The sequence below is a fragment of the Marmota flaviventris genome, chromosome 8, assembly GCF_047511675.1.
Source record: "Marmota flaviventris isolate mMarFla1 chromosome 8, mMarFla1.hap1, whole genome shotgun sequence".
NCBI classification, from domain to species: Eukaryota; Metazoa; Chordata; class Mammalia; order Rodentia; family Sciuridae; genus Marmota; species Marmota flaviventris.
In genome coordinates, this window is record NC_092505.1 from 34,570,969 (window position 1) to 34,591,207 (window position 20,239).

The window sequence follows — 20,239 nt, forward strand, 5'->3', positions numbered from 1 at the left end:
AGAGCTGCAACCGACAGACAGAACAGGCCCAGTGGCCTGAGGAAGGGTAGAGGTGCCCCCCCCTGCGCCTGCAAGGTAGGCGGACCTGTGACCCACTGGCAGAACAGCCCCAGAGGCCTGCAGAGGGGCAGTGCCGCTGCCTGCGCCTGCAACGTAGGCAGAACTGCGACCACCGACAGAACAAGCCTAGCGGCCCGCAGAGGGACAGAGCCACCGCCCGCGCCTGCAAGGTAGGCGGACCTGTTACCAACCAGCAGAGCAGGCCCAGCGGCCTGCCGGCGTGGTAGGCACATTGCCCCAATTGGAGGAGGGGCAGAGCCACCGCCCTCGCCTGCGAGGGAGACTTTGCAACTTCACAAGACCAATATAAATATATAGGGGGAAAATTCAATAGCACAACAGTTTCACCAAGTAGAAAGGAACGCGAACAGTATGAAGAGACAAGGAAAGAAAGGACCACAAGCAATGCAGGTCAACTCAACGTTAGAAGAGGTAATAGCTGCAGCAGATGGAATGTCAGATAAAGAATTCAGGATATACATGCTTCAGATGATCTGGAGTCTCAAGGAAGACATCAGACAGCAAAATCAGACAATGAAAGATCACTTCAACAATGAATTACATAAACAAATCCAAGAAGCAAAAGATCAACTATACAGGGAAATAGAGGTTATAAAAAACAAACAAACAGAAATCCTAGAAATGCAGGAAGCAATAAACCAACTTAAAAACTCAATTGAGAATACTACCAGCAGAGTAGAACACTTAGAAGATAGAACATCAGACAATGAAGATAAAGTATTTCAACTTGAAAAGAACATAGACAGCTCAGCAAGACTGTTAAGAAACCATGAGCAGAACATCCAAGAAATATGGGATAACATCAAGAGACCAAATTTAAGAGTCATTGGGATACAGGAAGGGACAGAGTTTCAAACCAAAGGAATGAGCAATCTATTCAATGAAATAATACGAGAAAACTTCCCAGACTTGAAGAATGAGACAGAATCCCAAATCCTAGAAGCCTACAGGACGCCGAATGTGCAAAATCATAAGAGACCCACACCTAGACACATTATAATGAAGATGCCCAACATACAGAATAAGGAGAGAATTTTAAAAGCTACAAGAGAAAGGAAGCAGATCACATTTAGGGGTAAGCCAATCAGGATAACAGCTGATCTTTCAACACAGACTCTGAAAGCTAGAAGATCCTGGATTAACATATTTCAAACACTGAAAGAAAATGGGTTCCAACCAAGAATTGTGTATCCAGCGAAATTAAGCTTCAGGATGGAAGATGAAATTAAAACCTTCCACGATAAACAAAAGTTAAAAGAATATGCAGCTAGAAAACCATCTCTTCAAAACATCCTTGGCAAAACATTACAGGAAGAGGAAATGGAAAATAACAATGAAAACCAACAGTGGGAGGTAGGACAGTAAAGGGGGGAAAATAATCAAAGAGGAAAACAAACCATGTTTAGTAACAGAAATAAACAAATATGGCTGGAAGAACAACCCATATCTCAATAATAACCCTAAATGTTAATGGCTTAAACTCACCAATCAAGAGACACAGGCTAGTAGAATGGATCACAAATCAAGACCCAACAATATGCTCCCTACAGGAGACGCATTTGATAGGAAAAGACATACATAGGCTGAAGGTGAAAGGTTGGGAAAAATCATATCACTCATATGGACTTCGGAAACAAGCAGGAGTGTCCATACTCATATCAAATAAAATAGATTTCAAGCCAAAGTTAATCAAAAGGGATAAAGAGGGACACTACATACTGCTCAAGGGAACCATACACCAACAAGACATAACAATCATAAATATATATGCCCCAAACAATGGTGCAGCTATGTTCATCAAACAAACTCTTCTCAAGTTCAAGAGTCTAATAGACCACCATACAATAATCATGGGAGACTTCAACACACCTCTCTCGCCACTGGACAGATCTTCCAAACAAAAGTTGAATAAGGAAACTATAGAACTCAATAACACAATTAATAACCTAGACTTAATTGACATATATAGAATATACCACCCAACATCAAGCAGTTACACTTTTTTCTCAGCAGCACATGGATCCTTCTCAAAAATAGATCATATATTATGTCACAGGGCAACTCTTAGACAATATAAAGGAGTAGAGATAATACCATGCATCCTATCTGATCATAATGGAATGGAACTGAAAATCAACGATAAAAGAAGGAAGGAAAAAGAATACATCACTTGGAGAATGAACAATAGGTTACTGAATGATCAATGGGTTATAGAAGACATCAAGGAGGAAATTAAAAAATTCTTAGAGATTAATGAAAACACAGACACAACATATCGGAATCTATGGGACACATTGAAAGCAGTTCTAAGAGGAAAATTCATTGCTTGGAGTTCATTCCTTAAAAAAAGAAAAAACCAACAAATAAATGATCTCATACTTCATCTCAAAATCCTTGAAAAAGAAGAGCAAAACAACAGCAAAAGAAGTAGAAGGCAAGAAATAATGAAAATCAGAGCTGAAATTAATGAAATCAAAACAAAAGAAACAATTGAAAAAATTGACAAAACTAAAAGTTGGTTCTTTGAAAAAATAAACAAAATCGACAGACCCTTAGCCATGCTAGCGAAGAGAAGAAGAGAGAGAACTCAAATTACTAGCATACAGGATGAAAAAGGCAATATCACAACAGACACTTCAGAAATACAGAAGATAATCAAAAATTATTTTGAATCCTTATACTCCAATAAATTAGAAGATAGTGAAGGCATCGATAAATTTCTTAAGTCATATGATCTGCCCAGATTGAGTCAGGAGGATATAGACAACCTAAACAGACCAATATCAGTCAAGGAAATAGAAGAAACCATCAAAAGACTACCAACTAAGAAAAGCCCAGGACCGGATGGGTATACAGCAGAGTTTTACAAAACCTTTAAAGAGGAACTAATACCGATACTTTTCAAGCTACTTCAGGAAATAGAAAAAGAGGGAGAACTTCCAAATTCATTCTATGAGGCCAACATCACCCTGATACCTAAACCAGACAAAGACACTTCAAAGAAAGAAAACTACAGACCAATATCTCTAATGAACCTAGATGCAAAAATCCTCAATAAAATTCTGGCGAATCAGATACAAAAACATATCAAAAAAATTGTGCACCATGATCAAGTAGGATTCATCCCTGGGATGCAAGGCTGGTTCAATATACGGAAATCAATAAATGTCATTCACCACATCAGTAGACTTAAAAATAAGAACCATATGATCATCTCGATAGATGCGGAAAAAGAATTCGACAAAGTACAGCATCCCTTTATGTTCAAAACTCTAGAAAAACTAGGGATAACAGGAACATACCTCAATATTGTAAAAGCAATCTATGCTAAGCCTCAGGCTAGCATCATTCTGAATGGAGAAAAATTGAAGGCATTCCCTCTAAAATCTGGAACAAGACAGGGATGCCCTCTCTCACCACTTCTGTTCAACATAGTTCTCGAAACACTGGCCAGAGCAATTAGACAGACAAAAGAAATTAAAGGCATCAAAATAGGAAAAGAAGAACTTAAATTATCACTATTTGCAGATGACATGATTCTATACCTAGCAGACGCAAAAGGCTCTACAAAGAAACTATTAGAGCTAATAAATGAATTCAGCAAAGTGGCAGGATATAAAATCAACACGCATAAATCAAAGGCATTCCTGTATATCAGCGACAAATCCTCTGAAATGGAAATGAGGACAACCACTCCATTCACAATATCTTCAAAAAAAAATAAAATACTTGGGAATCAACCTAACAAAAGAGGTGAAAGACTTATACAATGAAAACTACAGAACCCTAAAGAGAGAAATAGAAGAAGATCTTAGAAGATGGAAAAATATACCCTGTTCATGGATAGGCAGAACTAACATCATCAAAATGGCGATATTACCAAAAGTTCTCTATAGGTTTAATGCAATGCCAATCAAAATCCCAACGGCATTTCTTGTAGAAATAGAGAAAGCAATCATGAAATTCATATGGAAAAATAAACGACCCAGAATAGCAAAAACAATGCTAAGCAGGAAGTGTGAATCAGGCAGTATAGCGATACCAGACTTCAAACTATACTACAGAGCAATAGTAACAAAAACAGCATGGTACTGGTACCAAAACAGGCGGGTGGACCAATGGTACAGAATAGAGGACACAGAAACCAATCCACAAAACTACAACTACCTTATATTTGATAAAGGGGCTAAAAGCATGCAATGGAGGAAGGATAGCATCTTCAACAAATGGTGCTGGGAAAACTGGAAATCCATATGCACCAAAATGAAACTGAATCCCTTTCTCTCGCCATGCACAAAAGTGAATTCAAAATGGATCAAGGAGCTTGATATCAAATCAGAGACGCGCCGTCTGATAGAAGAAAAAGTTGGCTACGATCTACAGTCGGTGGGGTCGGGCTCCAAATTCCTCAATAGGACACCCATAGCACAAAAGTTAATAACTAGAATCAACAAATGGGACTTACTCAAACTAAAAAGTTTTTTCTCAGCAAAAGAAACAATAAGAGAGGTAAATAGGGAGCCTATACCCTGGGAACAAATCTTTACTCCTCACACTTCAGATAGAGCCCTAATATCCAGAGTATACAAAGAACTCAAAAAATTAGACAATAAGAGAACAAACAACCCAATCAACAAATGGGCCAAGGACCTGAACAGACACTTCTCAGAGGAGGACATACAATCAATCAACAAGTACATGAAAAAATGCTCACCATCTCTAGCAGTCAGAGAAATGCAAATCAAAATCACCCTAAGATACCATCTCACTCCAGTTAGATTGGCAGCCATTATGAAGTCAAACAACAACAAGTGCTGGCGAGGATGTGGGGAAAAGGGTACACTTGTACATTGCTGGTGGGACTGCAAATTGATGCAGCCAATTTGGAAAGCAGTATGGAGATTTCTTGGAAAGCTGGGAATGGAGCCACCATTTGACCCAGCTATTCCCTTCTCAGTCTATTCCCTAAAGACCTAAAAAGAGCATGCTACAGGGACACTGCTACATTGATGTTCATAGCAGCACAATTCACAATAGCAAGACTGTGGAACCAACCTAGATGCCCTTCAATGGATGAATGGATAAAAAAAATGTGGCCTTTATACACAATGGAGTATTACTCTGCATTAAAAAATGACAAAATCATAGAATTTACAGGGAAATGGATGGCATTAGAGCAGATTATGCTAAGTGAAGCTAGCCAATCCCTAAAAAACAAATGCCAAATGTCTTCTTTGATATAAGGAGAGTAACTAAGAACAGAGTAGGGTCGAAGAGCATGAGAAGAAGATTAACATTAAACAGGGATGAGAGGTGGGAGGGAAAGGGAGAGAGAAGGGAAATTGCATGGAAATGGAAGGAGACCCTCAGAGTTATACAAAAGTACATACAAGAGGAAGTGAGGGGAAGGGGAAAAGTAATACAAGGGGGACAAATGAATGTCAGTAGAGGTGGCAGAGAGAGAAGAGGGGAGGGGAGGGGAGGGGAGGGGGGATAGTAGAGGATAGGAAAGGCAGCAGAACACAACAGACAGGAGTATGGCAATATGTAAATCAATGGATGTGTAACTGATGTGATTCTGCAATCTGTATATGGGGTAAAAATGGGAGCTCATAACCCACTTGAATCAAAGTGTGAAATATGATATATCAAGAACTATGTAATGTTTTGAACAGCCAACAATAAAAAATTAAAAAAAATAATAATTTTAACAATGAAAAGCATATAAAATTAATTTATAAGTTTATTGGAAGGATTTAATCATATTGAAATTATTGGAAACATTTTAATTTGTTTAACTTTATGAAGATAAAATCATAAAACAAAGAAACAACTGCTTATTTTAGATAAGGAAATCTAAGAAATTTTTAACCTCATGAAAAGTTAAGTTATTATTTTCTAATTAAAAAATGGAAAAATTATATATATGTATATATATATATACATACATACATATATATACCCAAGCATATATACATATGTACATATATATGAATATATATACACATACATGCCAAGCAATTGCTCTACAGATGAGCAACATCCAAAGTTTGCAAAACTAATTATTTGTTAATATTAAATATTAATAAGTTTGATCAACATAAATAACTCTTCCTGAGTTTCTCTAATTCTATGAAGATTCGCGTTTAACAAAAATCAATACAATTATTATTGCCAGACATAACCTTAAAGCCACTGTCTCTTGTACTTTCATTTTGCAATCAATTACTATTACTACTATAAACTTTGGTGTTACATGGACTTCAATGAAAAAAATTATGACAATCCTTAAAAACACTTTTGCAATATGTTTATACACATTTATATCTGTTTTTTTAATTTTGTTATGTAATATCCAATTTAAAAACATGAAGATCAAGTTGCATCACCATTAAACAGTAAACTTTTCATGTTTTTAGCAACTTAGGTTGCATGCATGAAACACAACATTGCTCATCACTTGATTCTAATTTAGTACAAAAAAAAATCTTTGTTTTCCATTATTTTTGTCAAATTTATATGATTTTTTTCTTGTCTTTGCACATTTACACAATGTTTTCATAACATTTGAGTTTTTATTTTGTTGTGTATCCTTACATATATATTACTTTTAGACTCTTTAAAATAATTTTAACTTAATAATTATTACTTCACTCTGAAAGGCATGAGAAATCAATATGTAAGATCCCACAGTAGTTTGTTATGTATTCAAATCATGCCTAGGTGAAGATTAAAAATGAATATTTAGTAATAATCTGATAATTTGAAATAAATAAGACTGTTTTAGAAGTGACAATTTTACTTATTCTACAATGGAAAAAATGAAAGTCTTAAAATTTTATATTAACGTTAATAAATTTGTATTAATCTTTATACTATAATGATAGCACATGTATTTACAGTAAAATTCCATTAATTTCCTATGTTCACATATAAATAAATGACTGTTATAAATAATTACCTTTTTAATTTTATTACTAGAACTAATATAGTTTTTATTACAAATACTGAAAACTGGAGGTCTTAATTTTTAGTAAAAAGCTTGGATTTTTCTGCAGGACTATTGAAGGACAAAATAAATCATGAGGATAATGTGATTAAAATGAGAAACTGGTATTTTCTTTTATGTGCATTAATCTAGCATTAATGCAATTTTTCAGTATATTATTCATCAAAAAATGATACAACAGTTGTCCAGGTGATTCCAAAACAAGTGAAAAATTGTAAATAAGGTGGATGCACCTCTTCTTTGAAAACTTATGAATGATTACTTTCCTGTAGCTTCAGAACATCAAATTTCAGTTAAACTATGATTAATTGATTCAGGATGGCTCTTGTTGAGTAATTACATCCAAGAAGGATCTGTCAATACCATTTTCTCTCCATTGTCACATTAAATCAAATATAATGGGTACAGGTGTGCTGAGAGGTATATGGAATAATGCCAAGGAGTGAAAAATTCAGATAAAAATATATGTGATGGTGAACTAAAAATAATATGATAAGAGTGATTTGTGGCCTTCAGAATGGTTAAAAACAAATCAAACACATCTGTTAATGATTTAAGTGTTCCACTTAGTGCACTGAAAATATTCCCTAGACATATTCATAAGATAAAGGGTCATGAGGCATATGCAAGGTCACAGAGTAATATTGAAATTGGTACCAAATGAACTAAAACTTCAAAAATCTAGTGTGTCATCAAAGAGAACAAAGTTAATAGAAACTGTTCAATTATTGAAAAGTTAATGTATCTTTCAACTGTAATTTCTCATATCCTAAAACTGCAGTTCTTAAAATAAAAATGCTTGTATTTGTAAACTATTTAAGTACAATTTTCTAGTAATTCAGTCAATATTTGTGTGTTGCTAAGAATTAAAAATTGTCACTTAAAATAATTTAAAGATGAAAAATATATGCTGAAAACCTTCAGTATGAAATAATATTTCCCAACTCAGACAGAAGTATGTCTCCAAAACTAAGCAAATCAAGTCAGAAATGAATAAAATAATGGATTTTACAACATAGAATACTATATATACAAATTCTGAATATTACTTATGAAGTTTGTGGAAAAGCCCAGAATAAATAAGAAAATATTTTCTATGGTAAAGTATATGTTTAATTCAATTTGCAGTATCCTAAATCTCAATTTGTTGCCTAAAGATAAATCTAGTATGTGTGGATGATATCTTTATCTAATTACAATAAATTAATGTCTTAGTATGAAATAAACTACATGCCAAGTGCAGAATCATGCATTAGGTTCTAGTCCTAAAAGGATTTTTAGATGTATCAGCATAAATTATAATTTTGTTTTATCTTTAATTTACCTCTGTTTCAAGTGAAACAGCTCAAATGATAGTACTCAGTTTATATACACATTAAGTTAATTTATAGACTTGATCTACATGGTACTAATAGATAAGTTTATTAAACAAGTTCATGTTATGTAGAATTATAATTTTAATAATAGCACTGCCATCAAAATATTTGAGATTGCTGGAAACTCTTTACTGATAGAAGATCTGGAAAAAGTGATCCACATGTTTCAAAAGAAAGGCAATAGCTAGAAAAAACAAATGTTTCTTCATCATTTCTTATTTTCACCCAGAGATATATTTAAGTGACATATCATTTATCATTGCCCATGTGATGATGCTTAAAATTATAGGTGTTAAAAAGTAAGTTGAATATTTCTAATACAGCTATTCCTTAATGTCCATGAAGGGTTGGTTCAATGAGCCCTGACTCCCACCGCCCCAAAAAATCCATGAATGCTAAAGTAAAATGGCATAATTCTAGTATATAACATGTCTACAACGTCTCTTGTACTTAGAATCATTACTTATAATAGCTTGTTCTTAGGTATTTCGGAAGAATAATGAGAAAAGTATCAACATTTTTAGTGCATATGTAATTATTAAAAATTTGTGTTATTTTTGATTGTTCAAATTTGCAGATGCAGAACCTGGGTATATGGAGACTGACTGTATTTGTTTTTCTAATAAAAATGGAAATACAAAAGAAAAACTCTGAGGTAATGCATTTAAAATATTTTGTGGAAGTAATATCCTCCCTACCTGTTTAATATGTCAACAACTCAACTTGATTAATTTAGGTTACCTACATTATAGGAATATTCATTTACAGCATGAGCTCATATTATTAATACTAATTTTTTGGTTTGTTGTCATTTTATCACAGAATAAATACATATGCTGATGAAACAATAATAATAATAAAAGATTCATTCTCCAACGTGGCCTGCCTGGAATGGAATAAGTAAACCTCAGAGATATGGACGGGCTGGAAACAAGAGTCTGAAAAAGTAATACCAAGAAACAAAGCAAAAGACACAGAAAATATTTACATTGAAATCAGGGGCTTAATTGGGGGAAAGGATCTGATGGGTCTGATTCGAATAAAGGAAAAAAGCCCGATAATGCTTTATTTATAGGGAAACACACCTGTATATATATATATATATATATATATATATATATATATATATATATATATTTTTTTTTTTTTTAATGAGGAAGGGTTCTTCAAAGGTAAATAAGAACAAAGGAGCTGTGGGGAATTATCCTGGTTGAGGACTTATCACTTGAGCAGTAATTTGTCTTCCTCCCGGCAGCAGGCGCCTCCAGGATATGTAGGTGTACTGGTATCCCCCAAAGTTAGGAGGCATCTAAGTTCATATCCAGCTCATAAATCCCATTCCCCGCCCGAATTCGCCTCATTACCATGCGCTACCTGCAAATGGGCGTGTCTTTCAGCACTGTTGTATTGAAAGAAATCCAAAAGAGCACTCTAACTGTTCAAGGCTCTGGAGTTCAAAGTGATAATTTATTTGCCGCTCCCCACAATTAATCACCTCCAAATCTTTACTTTTATCTATAGCTAAAATTAAAAATATAGTAATGCCTAAGTGTCAAGGATTATATAAAATGCAGTTAATTTCAAAATGATGCTCACTCTTAGACAAAAAAAATCTGCTAGATAGTCAAATGCCATGTAAGTATTTTAATGTGATTTACGAATTGTGCATTTCTTTGCATCATATAATAAATTTAAAAAATACCAAACTTTGAAAACCATGAAAATAACCTTTAATAAAAACAATCATACCTGCAAGAAAATGAAATGTATAATTCAATAGTTGTAACAAATAATTAAACATGGAAGAGTTATAAAACAAAAGTTTATCTAAAGTAATAAATTTGGGTTAAATATTATTAATTATGTGTATTTCAAATGTCTCTATTGTATATAAATATTCAGATAAAATGATGGACACTAGATTGATAGATATCTACATATTTTAGTATTTCCCAGTGTTCATTCTTGACTATTGATCATTCTGACAGAATTAGCAGCAATGAATTTTGACAAAATTCAAGGAGAACATGATGACAAATCTCATGTGTGCCTTATTAAAATAAATGAAGTTAGAGGAATTTTTATAGATGCTCACTTTTTCTTATTTATTGTTTAATTTATGTTAGAAAAAAAGTATCTCTTCAAATAAAATCATGTAAAATTAGGTTGTAAAAAATCTCTGAACATGCCTAAACATGATGCATAATAAATTTGTTTGATTCTGTCCTTCTTCCTAACATTGATAAAATGAAACATGTTGTTTAAAGTATTAGATTTTATTTTTTTGATTCCTTAAAAATATTAAGTTGGTACCTAAAAACATTCAAATTGCACATATTAAGAGAGTTCCTTTTAATGTTTGATACATGTGTACATTGTGTAGTATTCACAATGTATCTACCTTTTCACACATATCATGGTGAAACTATCTTGTAGTTTCATGATATATGCAATACATTTTTTAACCTCTTGTTCCTAACAATAATTTAGTACAATTGATTAAACTTTCCCCATCCTCCATTCATATTCTCCATACTCTGATAACCACCATTATATTCTTACCTTCCATGAGATCACCTTTTTTAAGTTCCACATATGTGGTACTTGTCTTTTTTGATTGGTTTATGTAACATAATTTTGCCAGTCCTATCCAAGTTGCTACAAATGATAGGATTTTCATTATTTTTTATGACTGAACAGTATTCAATTGTGTATAGGTAGCATATTTCTATCTATTCATTATGTATTCAACACTTTGCTTCCATTATTTGACTATTATGCATATTGTTGAAATTAATATGGGTGTACAGATTTTTTTATGATATTCTGATTGTATTTCCTTTTATTATATATCCATTAGTGAGATGAAGATGTGCAGTAGTTTTATATTTAATTTTTTGAGAAACCTCCATACTATTTTACATAATGTCTGCACTTACATTTCCACCAACAGTATGCAAATATCTTCCTTTCTCAACATTTTATAAACACTTTTAATGTATTTTAATTTCATTAATAACCATTCTTACTGGGATGAGGTGCTATCTATTTGTTTTTTAGGGGGTGTCCCTGTTGATTATTGATGTGAACAATTTTTCATATATCTGTTGGATATTAATTTTTAAAAAAATTATACTTAGGTCTATCATTCTTTTTAAAGCAATTTTATTTTCACCTATGTAGTTTTGGGACTTCATTAGATATTGTCAGATATAGTTGGCAAAACCGTTTTTCCATTTCACAGGTTTTCTTATCATACTGTTGATTCTATCCTTTAATATGTGCAAACTTTTAAATTTAAGGTAATATTGTTTGTCAAATTTTATTTATGTTTCCAGTGTTCGGAAGGTATTTTTGCAAAATAAAACCTTGGTATTTTACCATGTCCAGAGGTGTTCCTTTATGTTTTCTTCTAGTAGTTTCATCTTAATTAAATTTTCAATCTTAATCCACTTTAACCAGTTTTTGATAACTGGTGAGAGAATAATCTAGTATCCTTCTACCATATGTGGATATGACACGACATTTCTCAAATGCCTATTTTAACACCTTTGTCAAAAATATTTCTTTTAATTAGGTATGGAGCTCAGTAGTACAGCACCTGTCTAGTATTTACACATTACTGGATTTAATTATCAATCTATATATTATCAGCACTTGGTTAAAAAGGTAAGCAAATAAAATATAAGTTAAAATTTAAAAATTATATTTACTTACGTATGTTAAAACCACATGAGTACTGAAAACGCAACTGGCGATTTTATTTCTATTTGTAAATTCAAAAGAAATCTAGAGTAGGGATTGCATCAGAAATTTATGTTTAATTATAGATTCAATCATTATTGCTGTTTTCCAAACATAGATGTTGTCAAAGGGACAAACTTTTTCTGTTTTCACATTTCATATTATATTTATAAACACTTTTTAGGTCCTGAAAGATCTACTTTGAACACTGTACTTTTGGACACTAGTGAGTTGATTTTACTTAATCTACAGAAAGTTCTGGCTATTTCAGAAGATAAGGATTTACTCCTCTCTACTGAAACAACATGGTGTAATCTAAAATGTTCTTCAAATAAGTTGTGAAATAAAATTGTATATAATTATAAACAAAATTAATAGAAAGTGTGTAATTTCTGAAACAAATGCAAAATGATAGAAGACTATAAAATACATGACTATATCACACTCTTATGATTTTATTATACAAGTAATATTAGACATTTAACATGTAGAATATTTATGAAAGACACAAGATTTTATTATTTATTTATATATTTATTTTTAGTACTGGGGATTGAAATCAGGGGCACTCAATGACTGAGCCACATCCCCAGCCTATTTTTTATTTTATTTAGAGACAGGGTCTCACTGAGTTGCTTGGTGCCTAGCTTTTGCTGAGGGTGGCTTTGAACTCTGGATCCTCTTGTCTCAACCTCCTGAGCCACTGGGAGTACAGGCATGTGACAACACATCTGGCTAAGGCACAAGATTTTTGAGAAAATATCTAATATTGGGGAATTACAATTAGTCAATTAAAAGAAGGAGAAATTCACAAAACATATATCCAAATAACAGTATTTAAGAGTTAGAAATTAAATGCCAACTAAAGAAATTATGTTTATTTTTTATATTTACATAAATTCATGTATATACTTCCAAATCTATGTTTATACACCCAAATTAGATTTATACATAATCTTCTATGAGACTTGTGAATATCTTTTAGACTACACTTACAGATTTAAAGTATTTGATTTTAATGTTATGATAGTATATATACTAAATAAATCATTGATTTATTTGAAGTCTGTTATGGAAAATGACACATAAAATCTCATGAGGATTTACTAAGATTACAAATTGTGAATTTAAAAAAAAATAAAATTTAGTTGAATTAGACACCTTTCCTTTCTTCCAAATTACATAGTGTGAACAAGCATCCTTAAGAGAATTCACAATTATCAAACTAGTTGAATTCTTCTTTGTTATTTGAAGATTCTACTATTTCAAAAAATATACTTCATGATGAAAAAGTTTTCATCCTGGTAAAATTGTTGTATAAGTGATCCACCATTGCATCACAGAGTATAAATAACTTAGCATGACAAAGCATTATATCATTTATATAATGATAGTTTAATATAGATTTTATTATTGAAAATTTCAAATAATATTGTATAGACAGACATTTTCTTAAGAAGTGATTTAATAAATACAAAACTCTTCAGTGCGTTGGTGGTAAAAAAAATATTTTCTTCAGCAGCATGTGATGTGCGGTTTGTTGTACTTTAATCAGATAGCTTTCACAATGAAAAATTGTCTTATCTTTTCAATTTGTAGCTCCTTGTACTTTAATCATTTAGAATTGAATGATCTCGTAATGCTGATATAATCTTCTAAGAAATCAGAGGATATTTAAGACACATTAATCTGATTCATAAGTGTAATTTGATTTTTCAAGATATGTCAAATGAAATTGGTTTAAAGGTTGTTTTCTTTATAGTAGCTCAAATGTTTCCAGTGCTACTATCTAAGTGCCAATACACAAAATATGAGATATGAAAGATTATTCAGTTTTGTATTTCCAAAGTAAAAATACCTATGGCTTAAGAGAAAAATAGGAATTGGTATCCTGAAGTATTTTAAAATGCTACTATTTGGGTTTTATATATTTTATTTGTAGGAAGTATTTTATTTATCTAATAGATCATGACTTTGAAAAAGTATAGGAAAACTTTCCCTAAACTTAAGAGTAAATTTTATTTATTAATTTAAATTCATGTATTTGGAAACTACAGTATCATTCTTTTATTTTATGCATACTGTATTGTATTTTATATATTATAGTTCCACTTTTCATCATTATTTTTCTTTTAAACATTTATTATCCCACTCATTTCAAAATTTTGCACAAATATTATAGCTAACGAAAATCAGATTTTATGAAATAATTATCAAATAAATATTACCAAACACTATTTTTAAAATGTACACTTCTTTAAAGTGATTATTGCCCAGTCCTAGCCCACTCCTAATAAAAAATGTACACTTCTTTAAAGTGATTATTGCCCAGTCCTAGCCCACTCCTAATAAATTTTTCTTATATACATTTAAATGTGCAAAGAAAATAATTTCACTTTTCTAATGTAAAAAAATCAATTCACATTTTATTCTGAGACACTTATACAAGAAAAAGAAAGTGAATTAATTTATTTTCTCCTGCTTAGAATCATTTATTTTAAAAATCACAAATTGATATTTAAAAATTTGTAAAACATAATTGTCAATTAGATTCAGTTAGTTTTTTTTTTTTTTTAATCAGTGCTGGGGATTGAATTGCATGCTTAGCAGGTGACATACCAGGGAGCTACTACTTCAATCTCTGCGCATGCTTTGAAAACCAACAACAGGAAAATTTTAGTTACTTGAACAAAAAGTTTTAACTGTCACTCACATTACATATTTACCAAGTATGATCTCTGATGCATGTCTTCAGTGTAGCACCCAAGCTAGTAGACATGTCCTTGTGGTAGTCAACTTTGGATCACTCTGACCAGAATACCTGACAAAAACAACTTAGAGGAAGGAAAGTATATTTTAGTTTACCTTTTTAAAGGTTTAGTCTATAAGTCCTCCAAGTCCTCCTGATCTGGGTCCGAGGTGAGGCAGAATATCATAGCAGAATGTAATGGTGGAGGGGAGCTGTTTACCTGATGGTTGCCACAAAGCAGAGAGAGGAAGGGGCCATAAGGAAGGTAACCCCTATCTGAGCACATTCCCCAGCAACCCACCTTCATCCAGCCATACCTCAGAAGCCCAGAGTTAGCACCTAGCCCAGTGGTTCACTGAAACTATAATGGACAAAATAGGTTGCAGCTCTCATAATCAAATATTTCACCTCTGAACTTTCCTGCATTAACACAGGAGCTTTTGAGGACACTATATATCCTAACCATAACAACCCAACACACACTGCCAGTTGGATGTTGCAGGTTTCCACAGAGGAGAGAGAGCTCTCTAAAAGAGAGTTTTGCCAATCATTCACTGGCTTTCAAAAATTATTGTCTTTTCCAGTAAAAATTCATAAAATATGGTACCAAAAGTTTGTTGCCTGACCAGCAACATCAGAACAACTTATTAACTTATTAGAAATTTAGTTTCTATTCCTCTCAGTTATTCTAGAATTGAAACCTAGAAATCTATTTCAAGAAGCCCTTTGTAGATTCTGAGGAATAATGAAATTTGAGAAACACTGAACTTGGCAAACCTTGACTAAATTTAACATCAAAGAAGTGGGGATATACAATATACTGCCAAATATTCTGAAAAGAATAAAAGACATTTAATGACCAGCAATAGTGACACTTCATGAGTTGAAATATGTAAAAATACTGATTATTGCCCAGTCCTAGCCCACTCCTTTTATAACCATTATTATGAGTGTATGTTCGTTGCACACCTATTAAAAGTAAAATCTTGTCTTAAAAGACACAATACACACTTACTTAGTACTCACATTTAAAATAAATTTGGAGAGACAGTTATTTTACCCAGATTGATGAGTAGCAGCATGAAATAGTTATTGTTAATTGACTACACAGACTTTTCCATGAGCTAATTCAAGCTGGTCGGCTGAGGCTTTACATTGAGGGTTCTAGGATCAATGTCAGATATATTATTAAAGAATGCTCAGATCAATCCAATTAAGAATGTTCATATGGGTAGGGAGAAAGAAGGATATATGTGACATGACTGCTTTTCCTGGTTAATCAAAATCTTAAGCAATTTATGAGAAGAAATTGGATTTATTAAAGTGAAAAGTGAAGAGATAACAATCATAATAGGCAGTTTTCCTAAGGACACACTATACTGTTCTTGTAGGAAAAAAAAAAAGAATTTCAGAAATTATGACAGGTGAGAGAGCACTCACAGAGTGCCATGAGTTCTTATGTGGCTCCATTTTTCCATTATGTCATTTGTTATTAGGCCTGCTTTTTTCTTACCATACAAAAAAATAAAGTCTGTTTTTTTTTTTTCCTTGAAAGTACTTAGATTCTTATATGTACGAAAACATATGATAATATGTATACCTTGTTACTTTATCATTATGTGCATGTGAAACTTTTTGACCCTTTTTAATTTTATTTTTAGATGATTAATTCCGCTGAGTAAAATTTCATGAAATATCCCTTTACCTAGTAAAAAATGTTTTCTTATCATCCATATTATGAATTTGATCTGATTTGATTTTATCACTTGACTTTGATCATTGTGAACATTAGTCACTTGATGTTAGTTATTTTATTTTTGAATGCTTGGATTAGCTTCAAATATTTAGTAATCTATATGATTATGCAATACTTATTTTCATATTGTAAATAACAAATAGGTATTAAATTTATATTTTTTCTTCAGAATAAATTTGTGAATTTCATACAAATCAGAGAAGGTGGGTAACTTTCAGTGATTAGAGTTTCTAATGATATTAAGCTAATAAGACCCAAGTTATGTTTGGGTTATAATTTTACGTTTTTAACTTGAGTACCCAACCATAAAATTGAAAACAAAACATTTATGTCTATAACAAATGCCTAATAATGTCAAAAAGTAGAAGAAGAAAAGATCAAAATAAAGACAAATGTAGAGATATAACAGAATCTATTAGGTGAAGTTTAAGAGAAGCTATAAATCATTTCTAATTAACATTAACTTACTTTTTTTTTACTGAAATCATCAAATATTTTGAATTTAAAAACATGGAATTCTATAGAAATAGCTTAAAATTTCCTGTCTTTTTTATTAATAACACTTTTAAAATGTAATTGATAAAAATTGAGTATATTTACCATGTACATATTGTTTTGAAATCATACACAATTTGTAATGGCTCAGTTGTGCTAATTAACGTAAGTAATAATCTTTTGTGTGTGTGTGTGGTGAGAATAATTAATATCTACTCATTAGTCATTTTCAAGAATATAATACATTATTATGAAATACAGTCACAATTCTTTAACAAAATAACCAGATTATTTTTTCCTATCAATCAAATGGAAATTTTGTATCTTTTGAGCAATGCCTCTTCCATATTTCCCCTCCCCCGTTCTTAGCCCTGATATATACCACTCTAATATCTACTTCTATGAGTTCAGCTTTTTTTCTTTTTTACTCCACATGTAAGTGAAAGTATGTGATGTTTGTCAATCTGCCTGGTTTATTTCACTTAACATGCCATCTTAGATTATGTATATTGTTTCAAATGGCAAAATAGAATAGTACTTCATTTTCGATTTATGCCACATTTTCTCTATTTATTCTCTAATTGGGAGACACAGTTTTTTCAATCTCTTGTCAAAGTGAATACTGCTGCAAAGAAAATGGCAGTGCATGTATCTCTTTAAAACACTTATCATTTCCTTTAGGTTTACTTATTGCCGCAGTCTGGCTGGGCACAAAATAACCGGACCACCACACCGCCTTGTAGATTCAAACAGCAACTCTTTATTCCCGACTCTCACCGGCACTCTACACGCACGTTCTGGGAAAATTCACCCTCCACCGGGCTCTGCGTACCAAAATACTCTCCTGCGAGAACTCAAGGGGAACTCAAGGAGCGGGCGGTGCCTGAGGCAGCAGGATACGCCGTATTCCCAGCAGGATCAACCCTAAACACAGGTCTCCCCAAAACCCGGATCCACCCTGGTCCTTGAGCAGGGTCACCTTTCTCAAACATTCATGCAATGTCACTGCAAATGACCTGGGTCCAAGGCAAGCCCATTTCCACAATGGAGAGTCCTCCCTCTAAGCAACATTGGGTAGGCTGACAAGGAAATTGCCATGCATCATTCCTACTTGGCTATGGCTCTCAGCAACTTATAATAGTGGAATTGCTGGATTGTATAGTATATCTATTTTTATTTTAGATTTTGAGGAACTTCCATTATATTTTCTATAATGGCTGTATTAATGTATATTTACACCAATAATATATAGAGGATTCATTTTCTTCTACAATGTATGCTACACTTATTGTCTTTTGTTAGTCATTCTAGTGGAAATAAATTAACATCATGTTGTAGTATCTATTTGCATTTGTCTGGTAATTGATAATGTTGCACTTTTTTTTTTTTCACATACCTGTTGGTCACTTGTATATCTTCTTTTGAGAAATGTGCATACAAATTCTTTGACCATTTTTAATTGAGTTATTTGAATTCCTTATACATTCCTTATATATTTTGAGTATTAATCCCATATGAGATATATGAATTGCAAATATTTTATCCCATTATGTAGATTGTTGCCTACATGATACTCACTTCATAGGTAAGGACAAACATAAAAGGAAAGCAGGGTAACTGGGAATGGTAGCATATACTTTTAACCCTAGCAACTCAGGAGGTTGAGACGAGAGAATAACCAGTTTAAGGCCAGCCTTAGCTTTTTTTTTTTTTTTTTAAAGAAATCAATAAAATCAGCAAATCTTGAAAAAAATATTAAGAGAAAGAAAGGGAAGACTCACAATCAGAAATGAAAGAGGATTCATTACAACTGACATTATAGAAAACCAAAGGATCATAAAAGACTGCCATGAACAACTATGTAGCAATAAACTTAATAACCTAGAAATAATTGATAAATTCCTAGAACATACAGCCTTCCAAGAAAGAATCATGACGCAATAGATAATCTGAACATAACTCTAGGAGACTGAGTCATTAATAAATAGTCTGCTATCAAAGAAAAATCCAGATCATCAAAGTCTTCAATGCCAAATAATGAACTAATTTCAATTCTTAAACTTTTCAAAAAGTTGAAGAAAAAACTTCAAAACTCATTTTATGAAGCCAGAATTATTTGGATTCCAAAACCTGACAAGAACACTACAACAACAGAAAGTTAACAGTTCAGTATTCCTGATAAACAGAAAGGGGAAAAGTCCCCAACAAAATATTAACAAATTAAAACCAACAACAGAACAAAAGGATTATGTACCTTGATCAAGTGGGATTTATCCTGGGAAATTAAAGATTTTTTTTTCACCTGGGCATCATACAAGATGAAGACTGAAATTCCACTATTATAGTGGAATTTTTGTGTTTGGTTTGTGTTTCATATAGTTGTTTTGGGTTTCATAGGATTGGTAGCAATTTTATGTTAATTTTGTGATGTGTACAGGTTCTTATTTCATATGGATAGTATAAACAGACATAAAATATATAATAAAACTTACTCGTTTTTTATTAACATTCTTTAAGCACACAGGATATACTAAAAACATTATAGTTGAACTTATGACATTTTGCAGAATAAAAGCAACCTTTAAATGTGTACATATCCCCCTATTAAAATTTTATCCATTAGGATGATCTAGTTATGAGTACATTATGTGATTTTTCTATACAAGGATAATTTAAATAATATTAGCTTTAACACTTCTTTTGTTCATTTGCTAGGGCTGCTCTATCAAAGAGCTACTACTGTCTTAATATAATTGCATATTATTATATTATACTTCTAGAAACTAAATTCTCAAATCAAAATGTCCTCCATACGGTTTCTTTCTGAGAGCTATGAGGAAGAATGTGTACCAAGCCTTTTTCCTAGCGGTCAGCATTTACCGAAAATCACTGGTTTATAGAGGCATCATACCTATGTCTTCTTGGGTCTTCACATGATATTCCCCGTTTCAGTTTACATGATGGACTTAATTCTTAATTATAAAAACATTAGTAATACTATATCAGGAGTCATTACAATATTCTAGCAT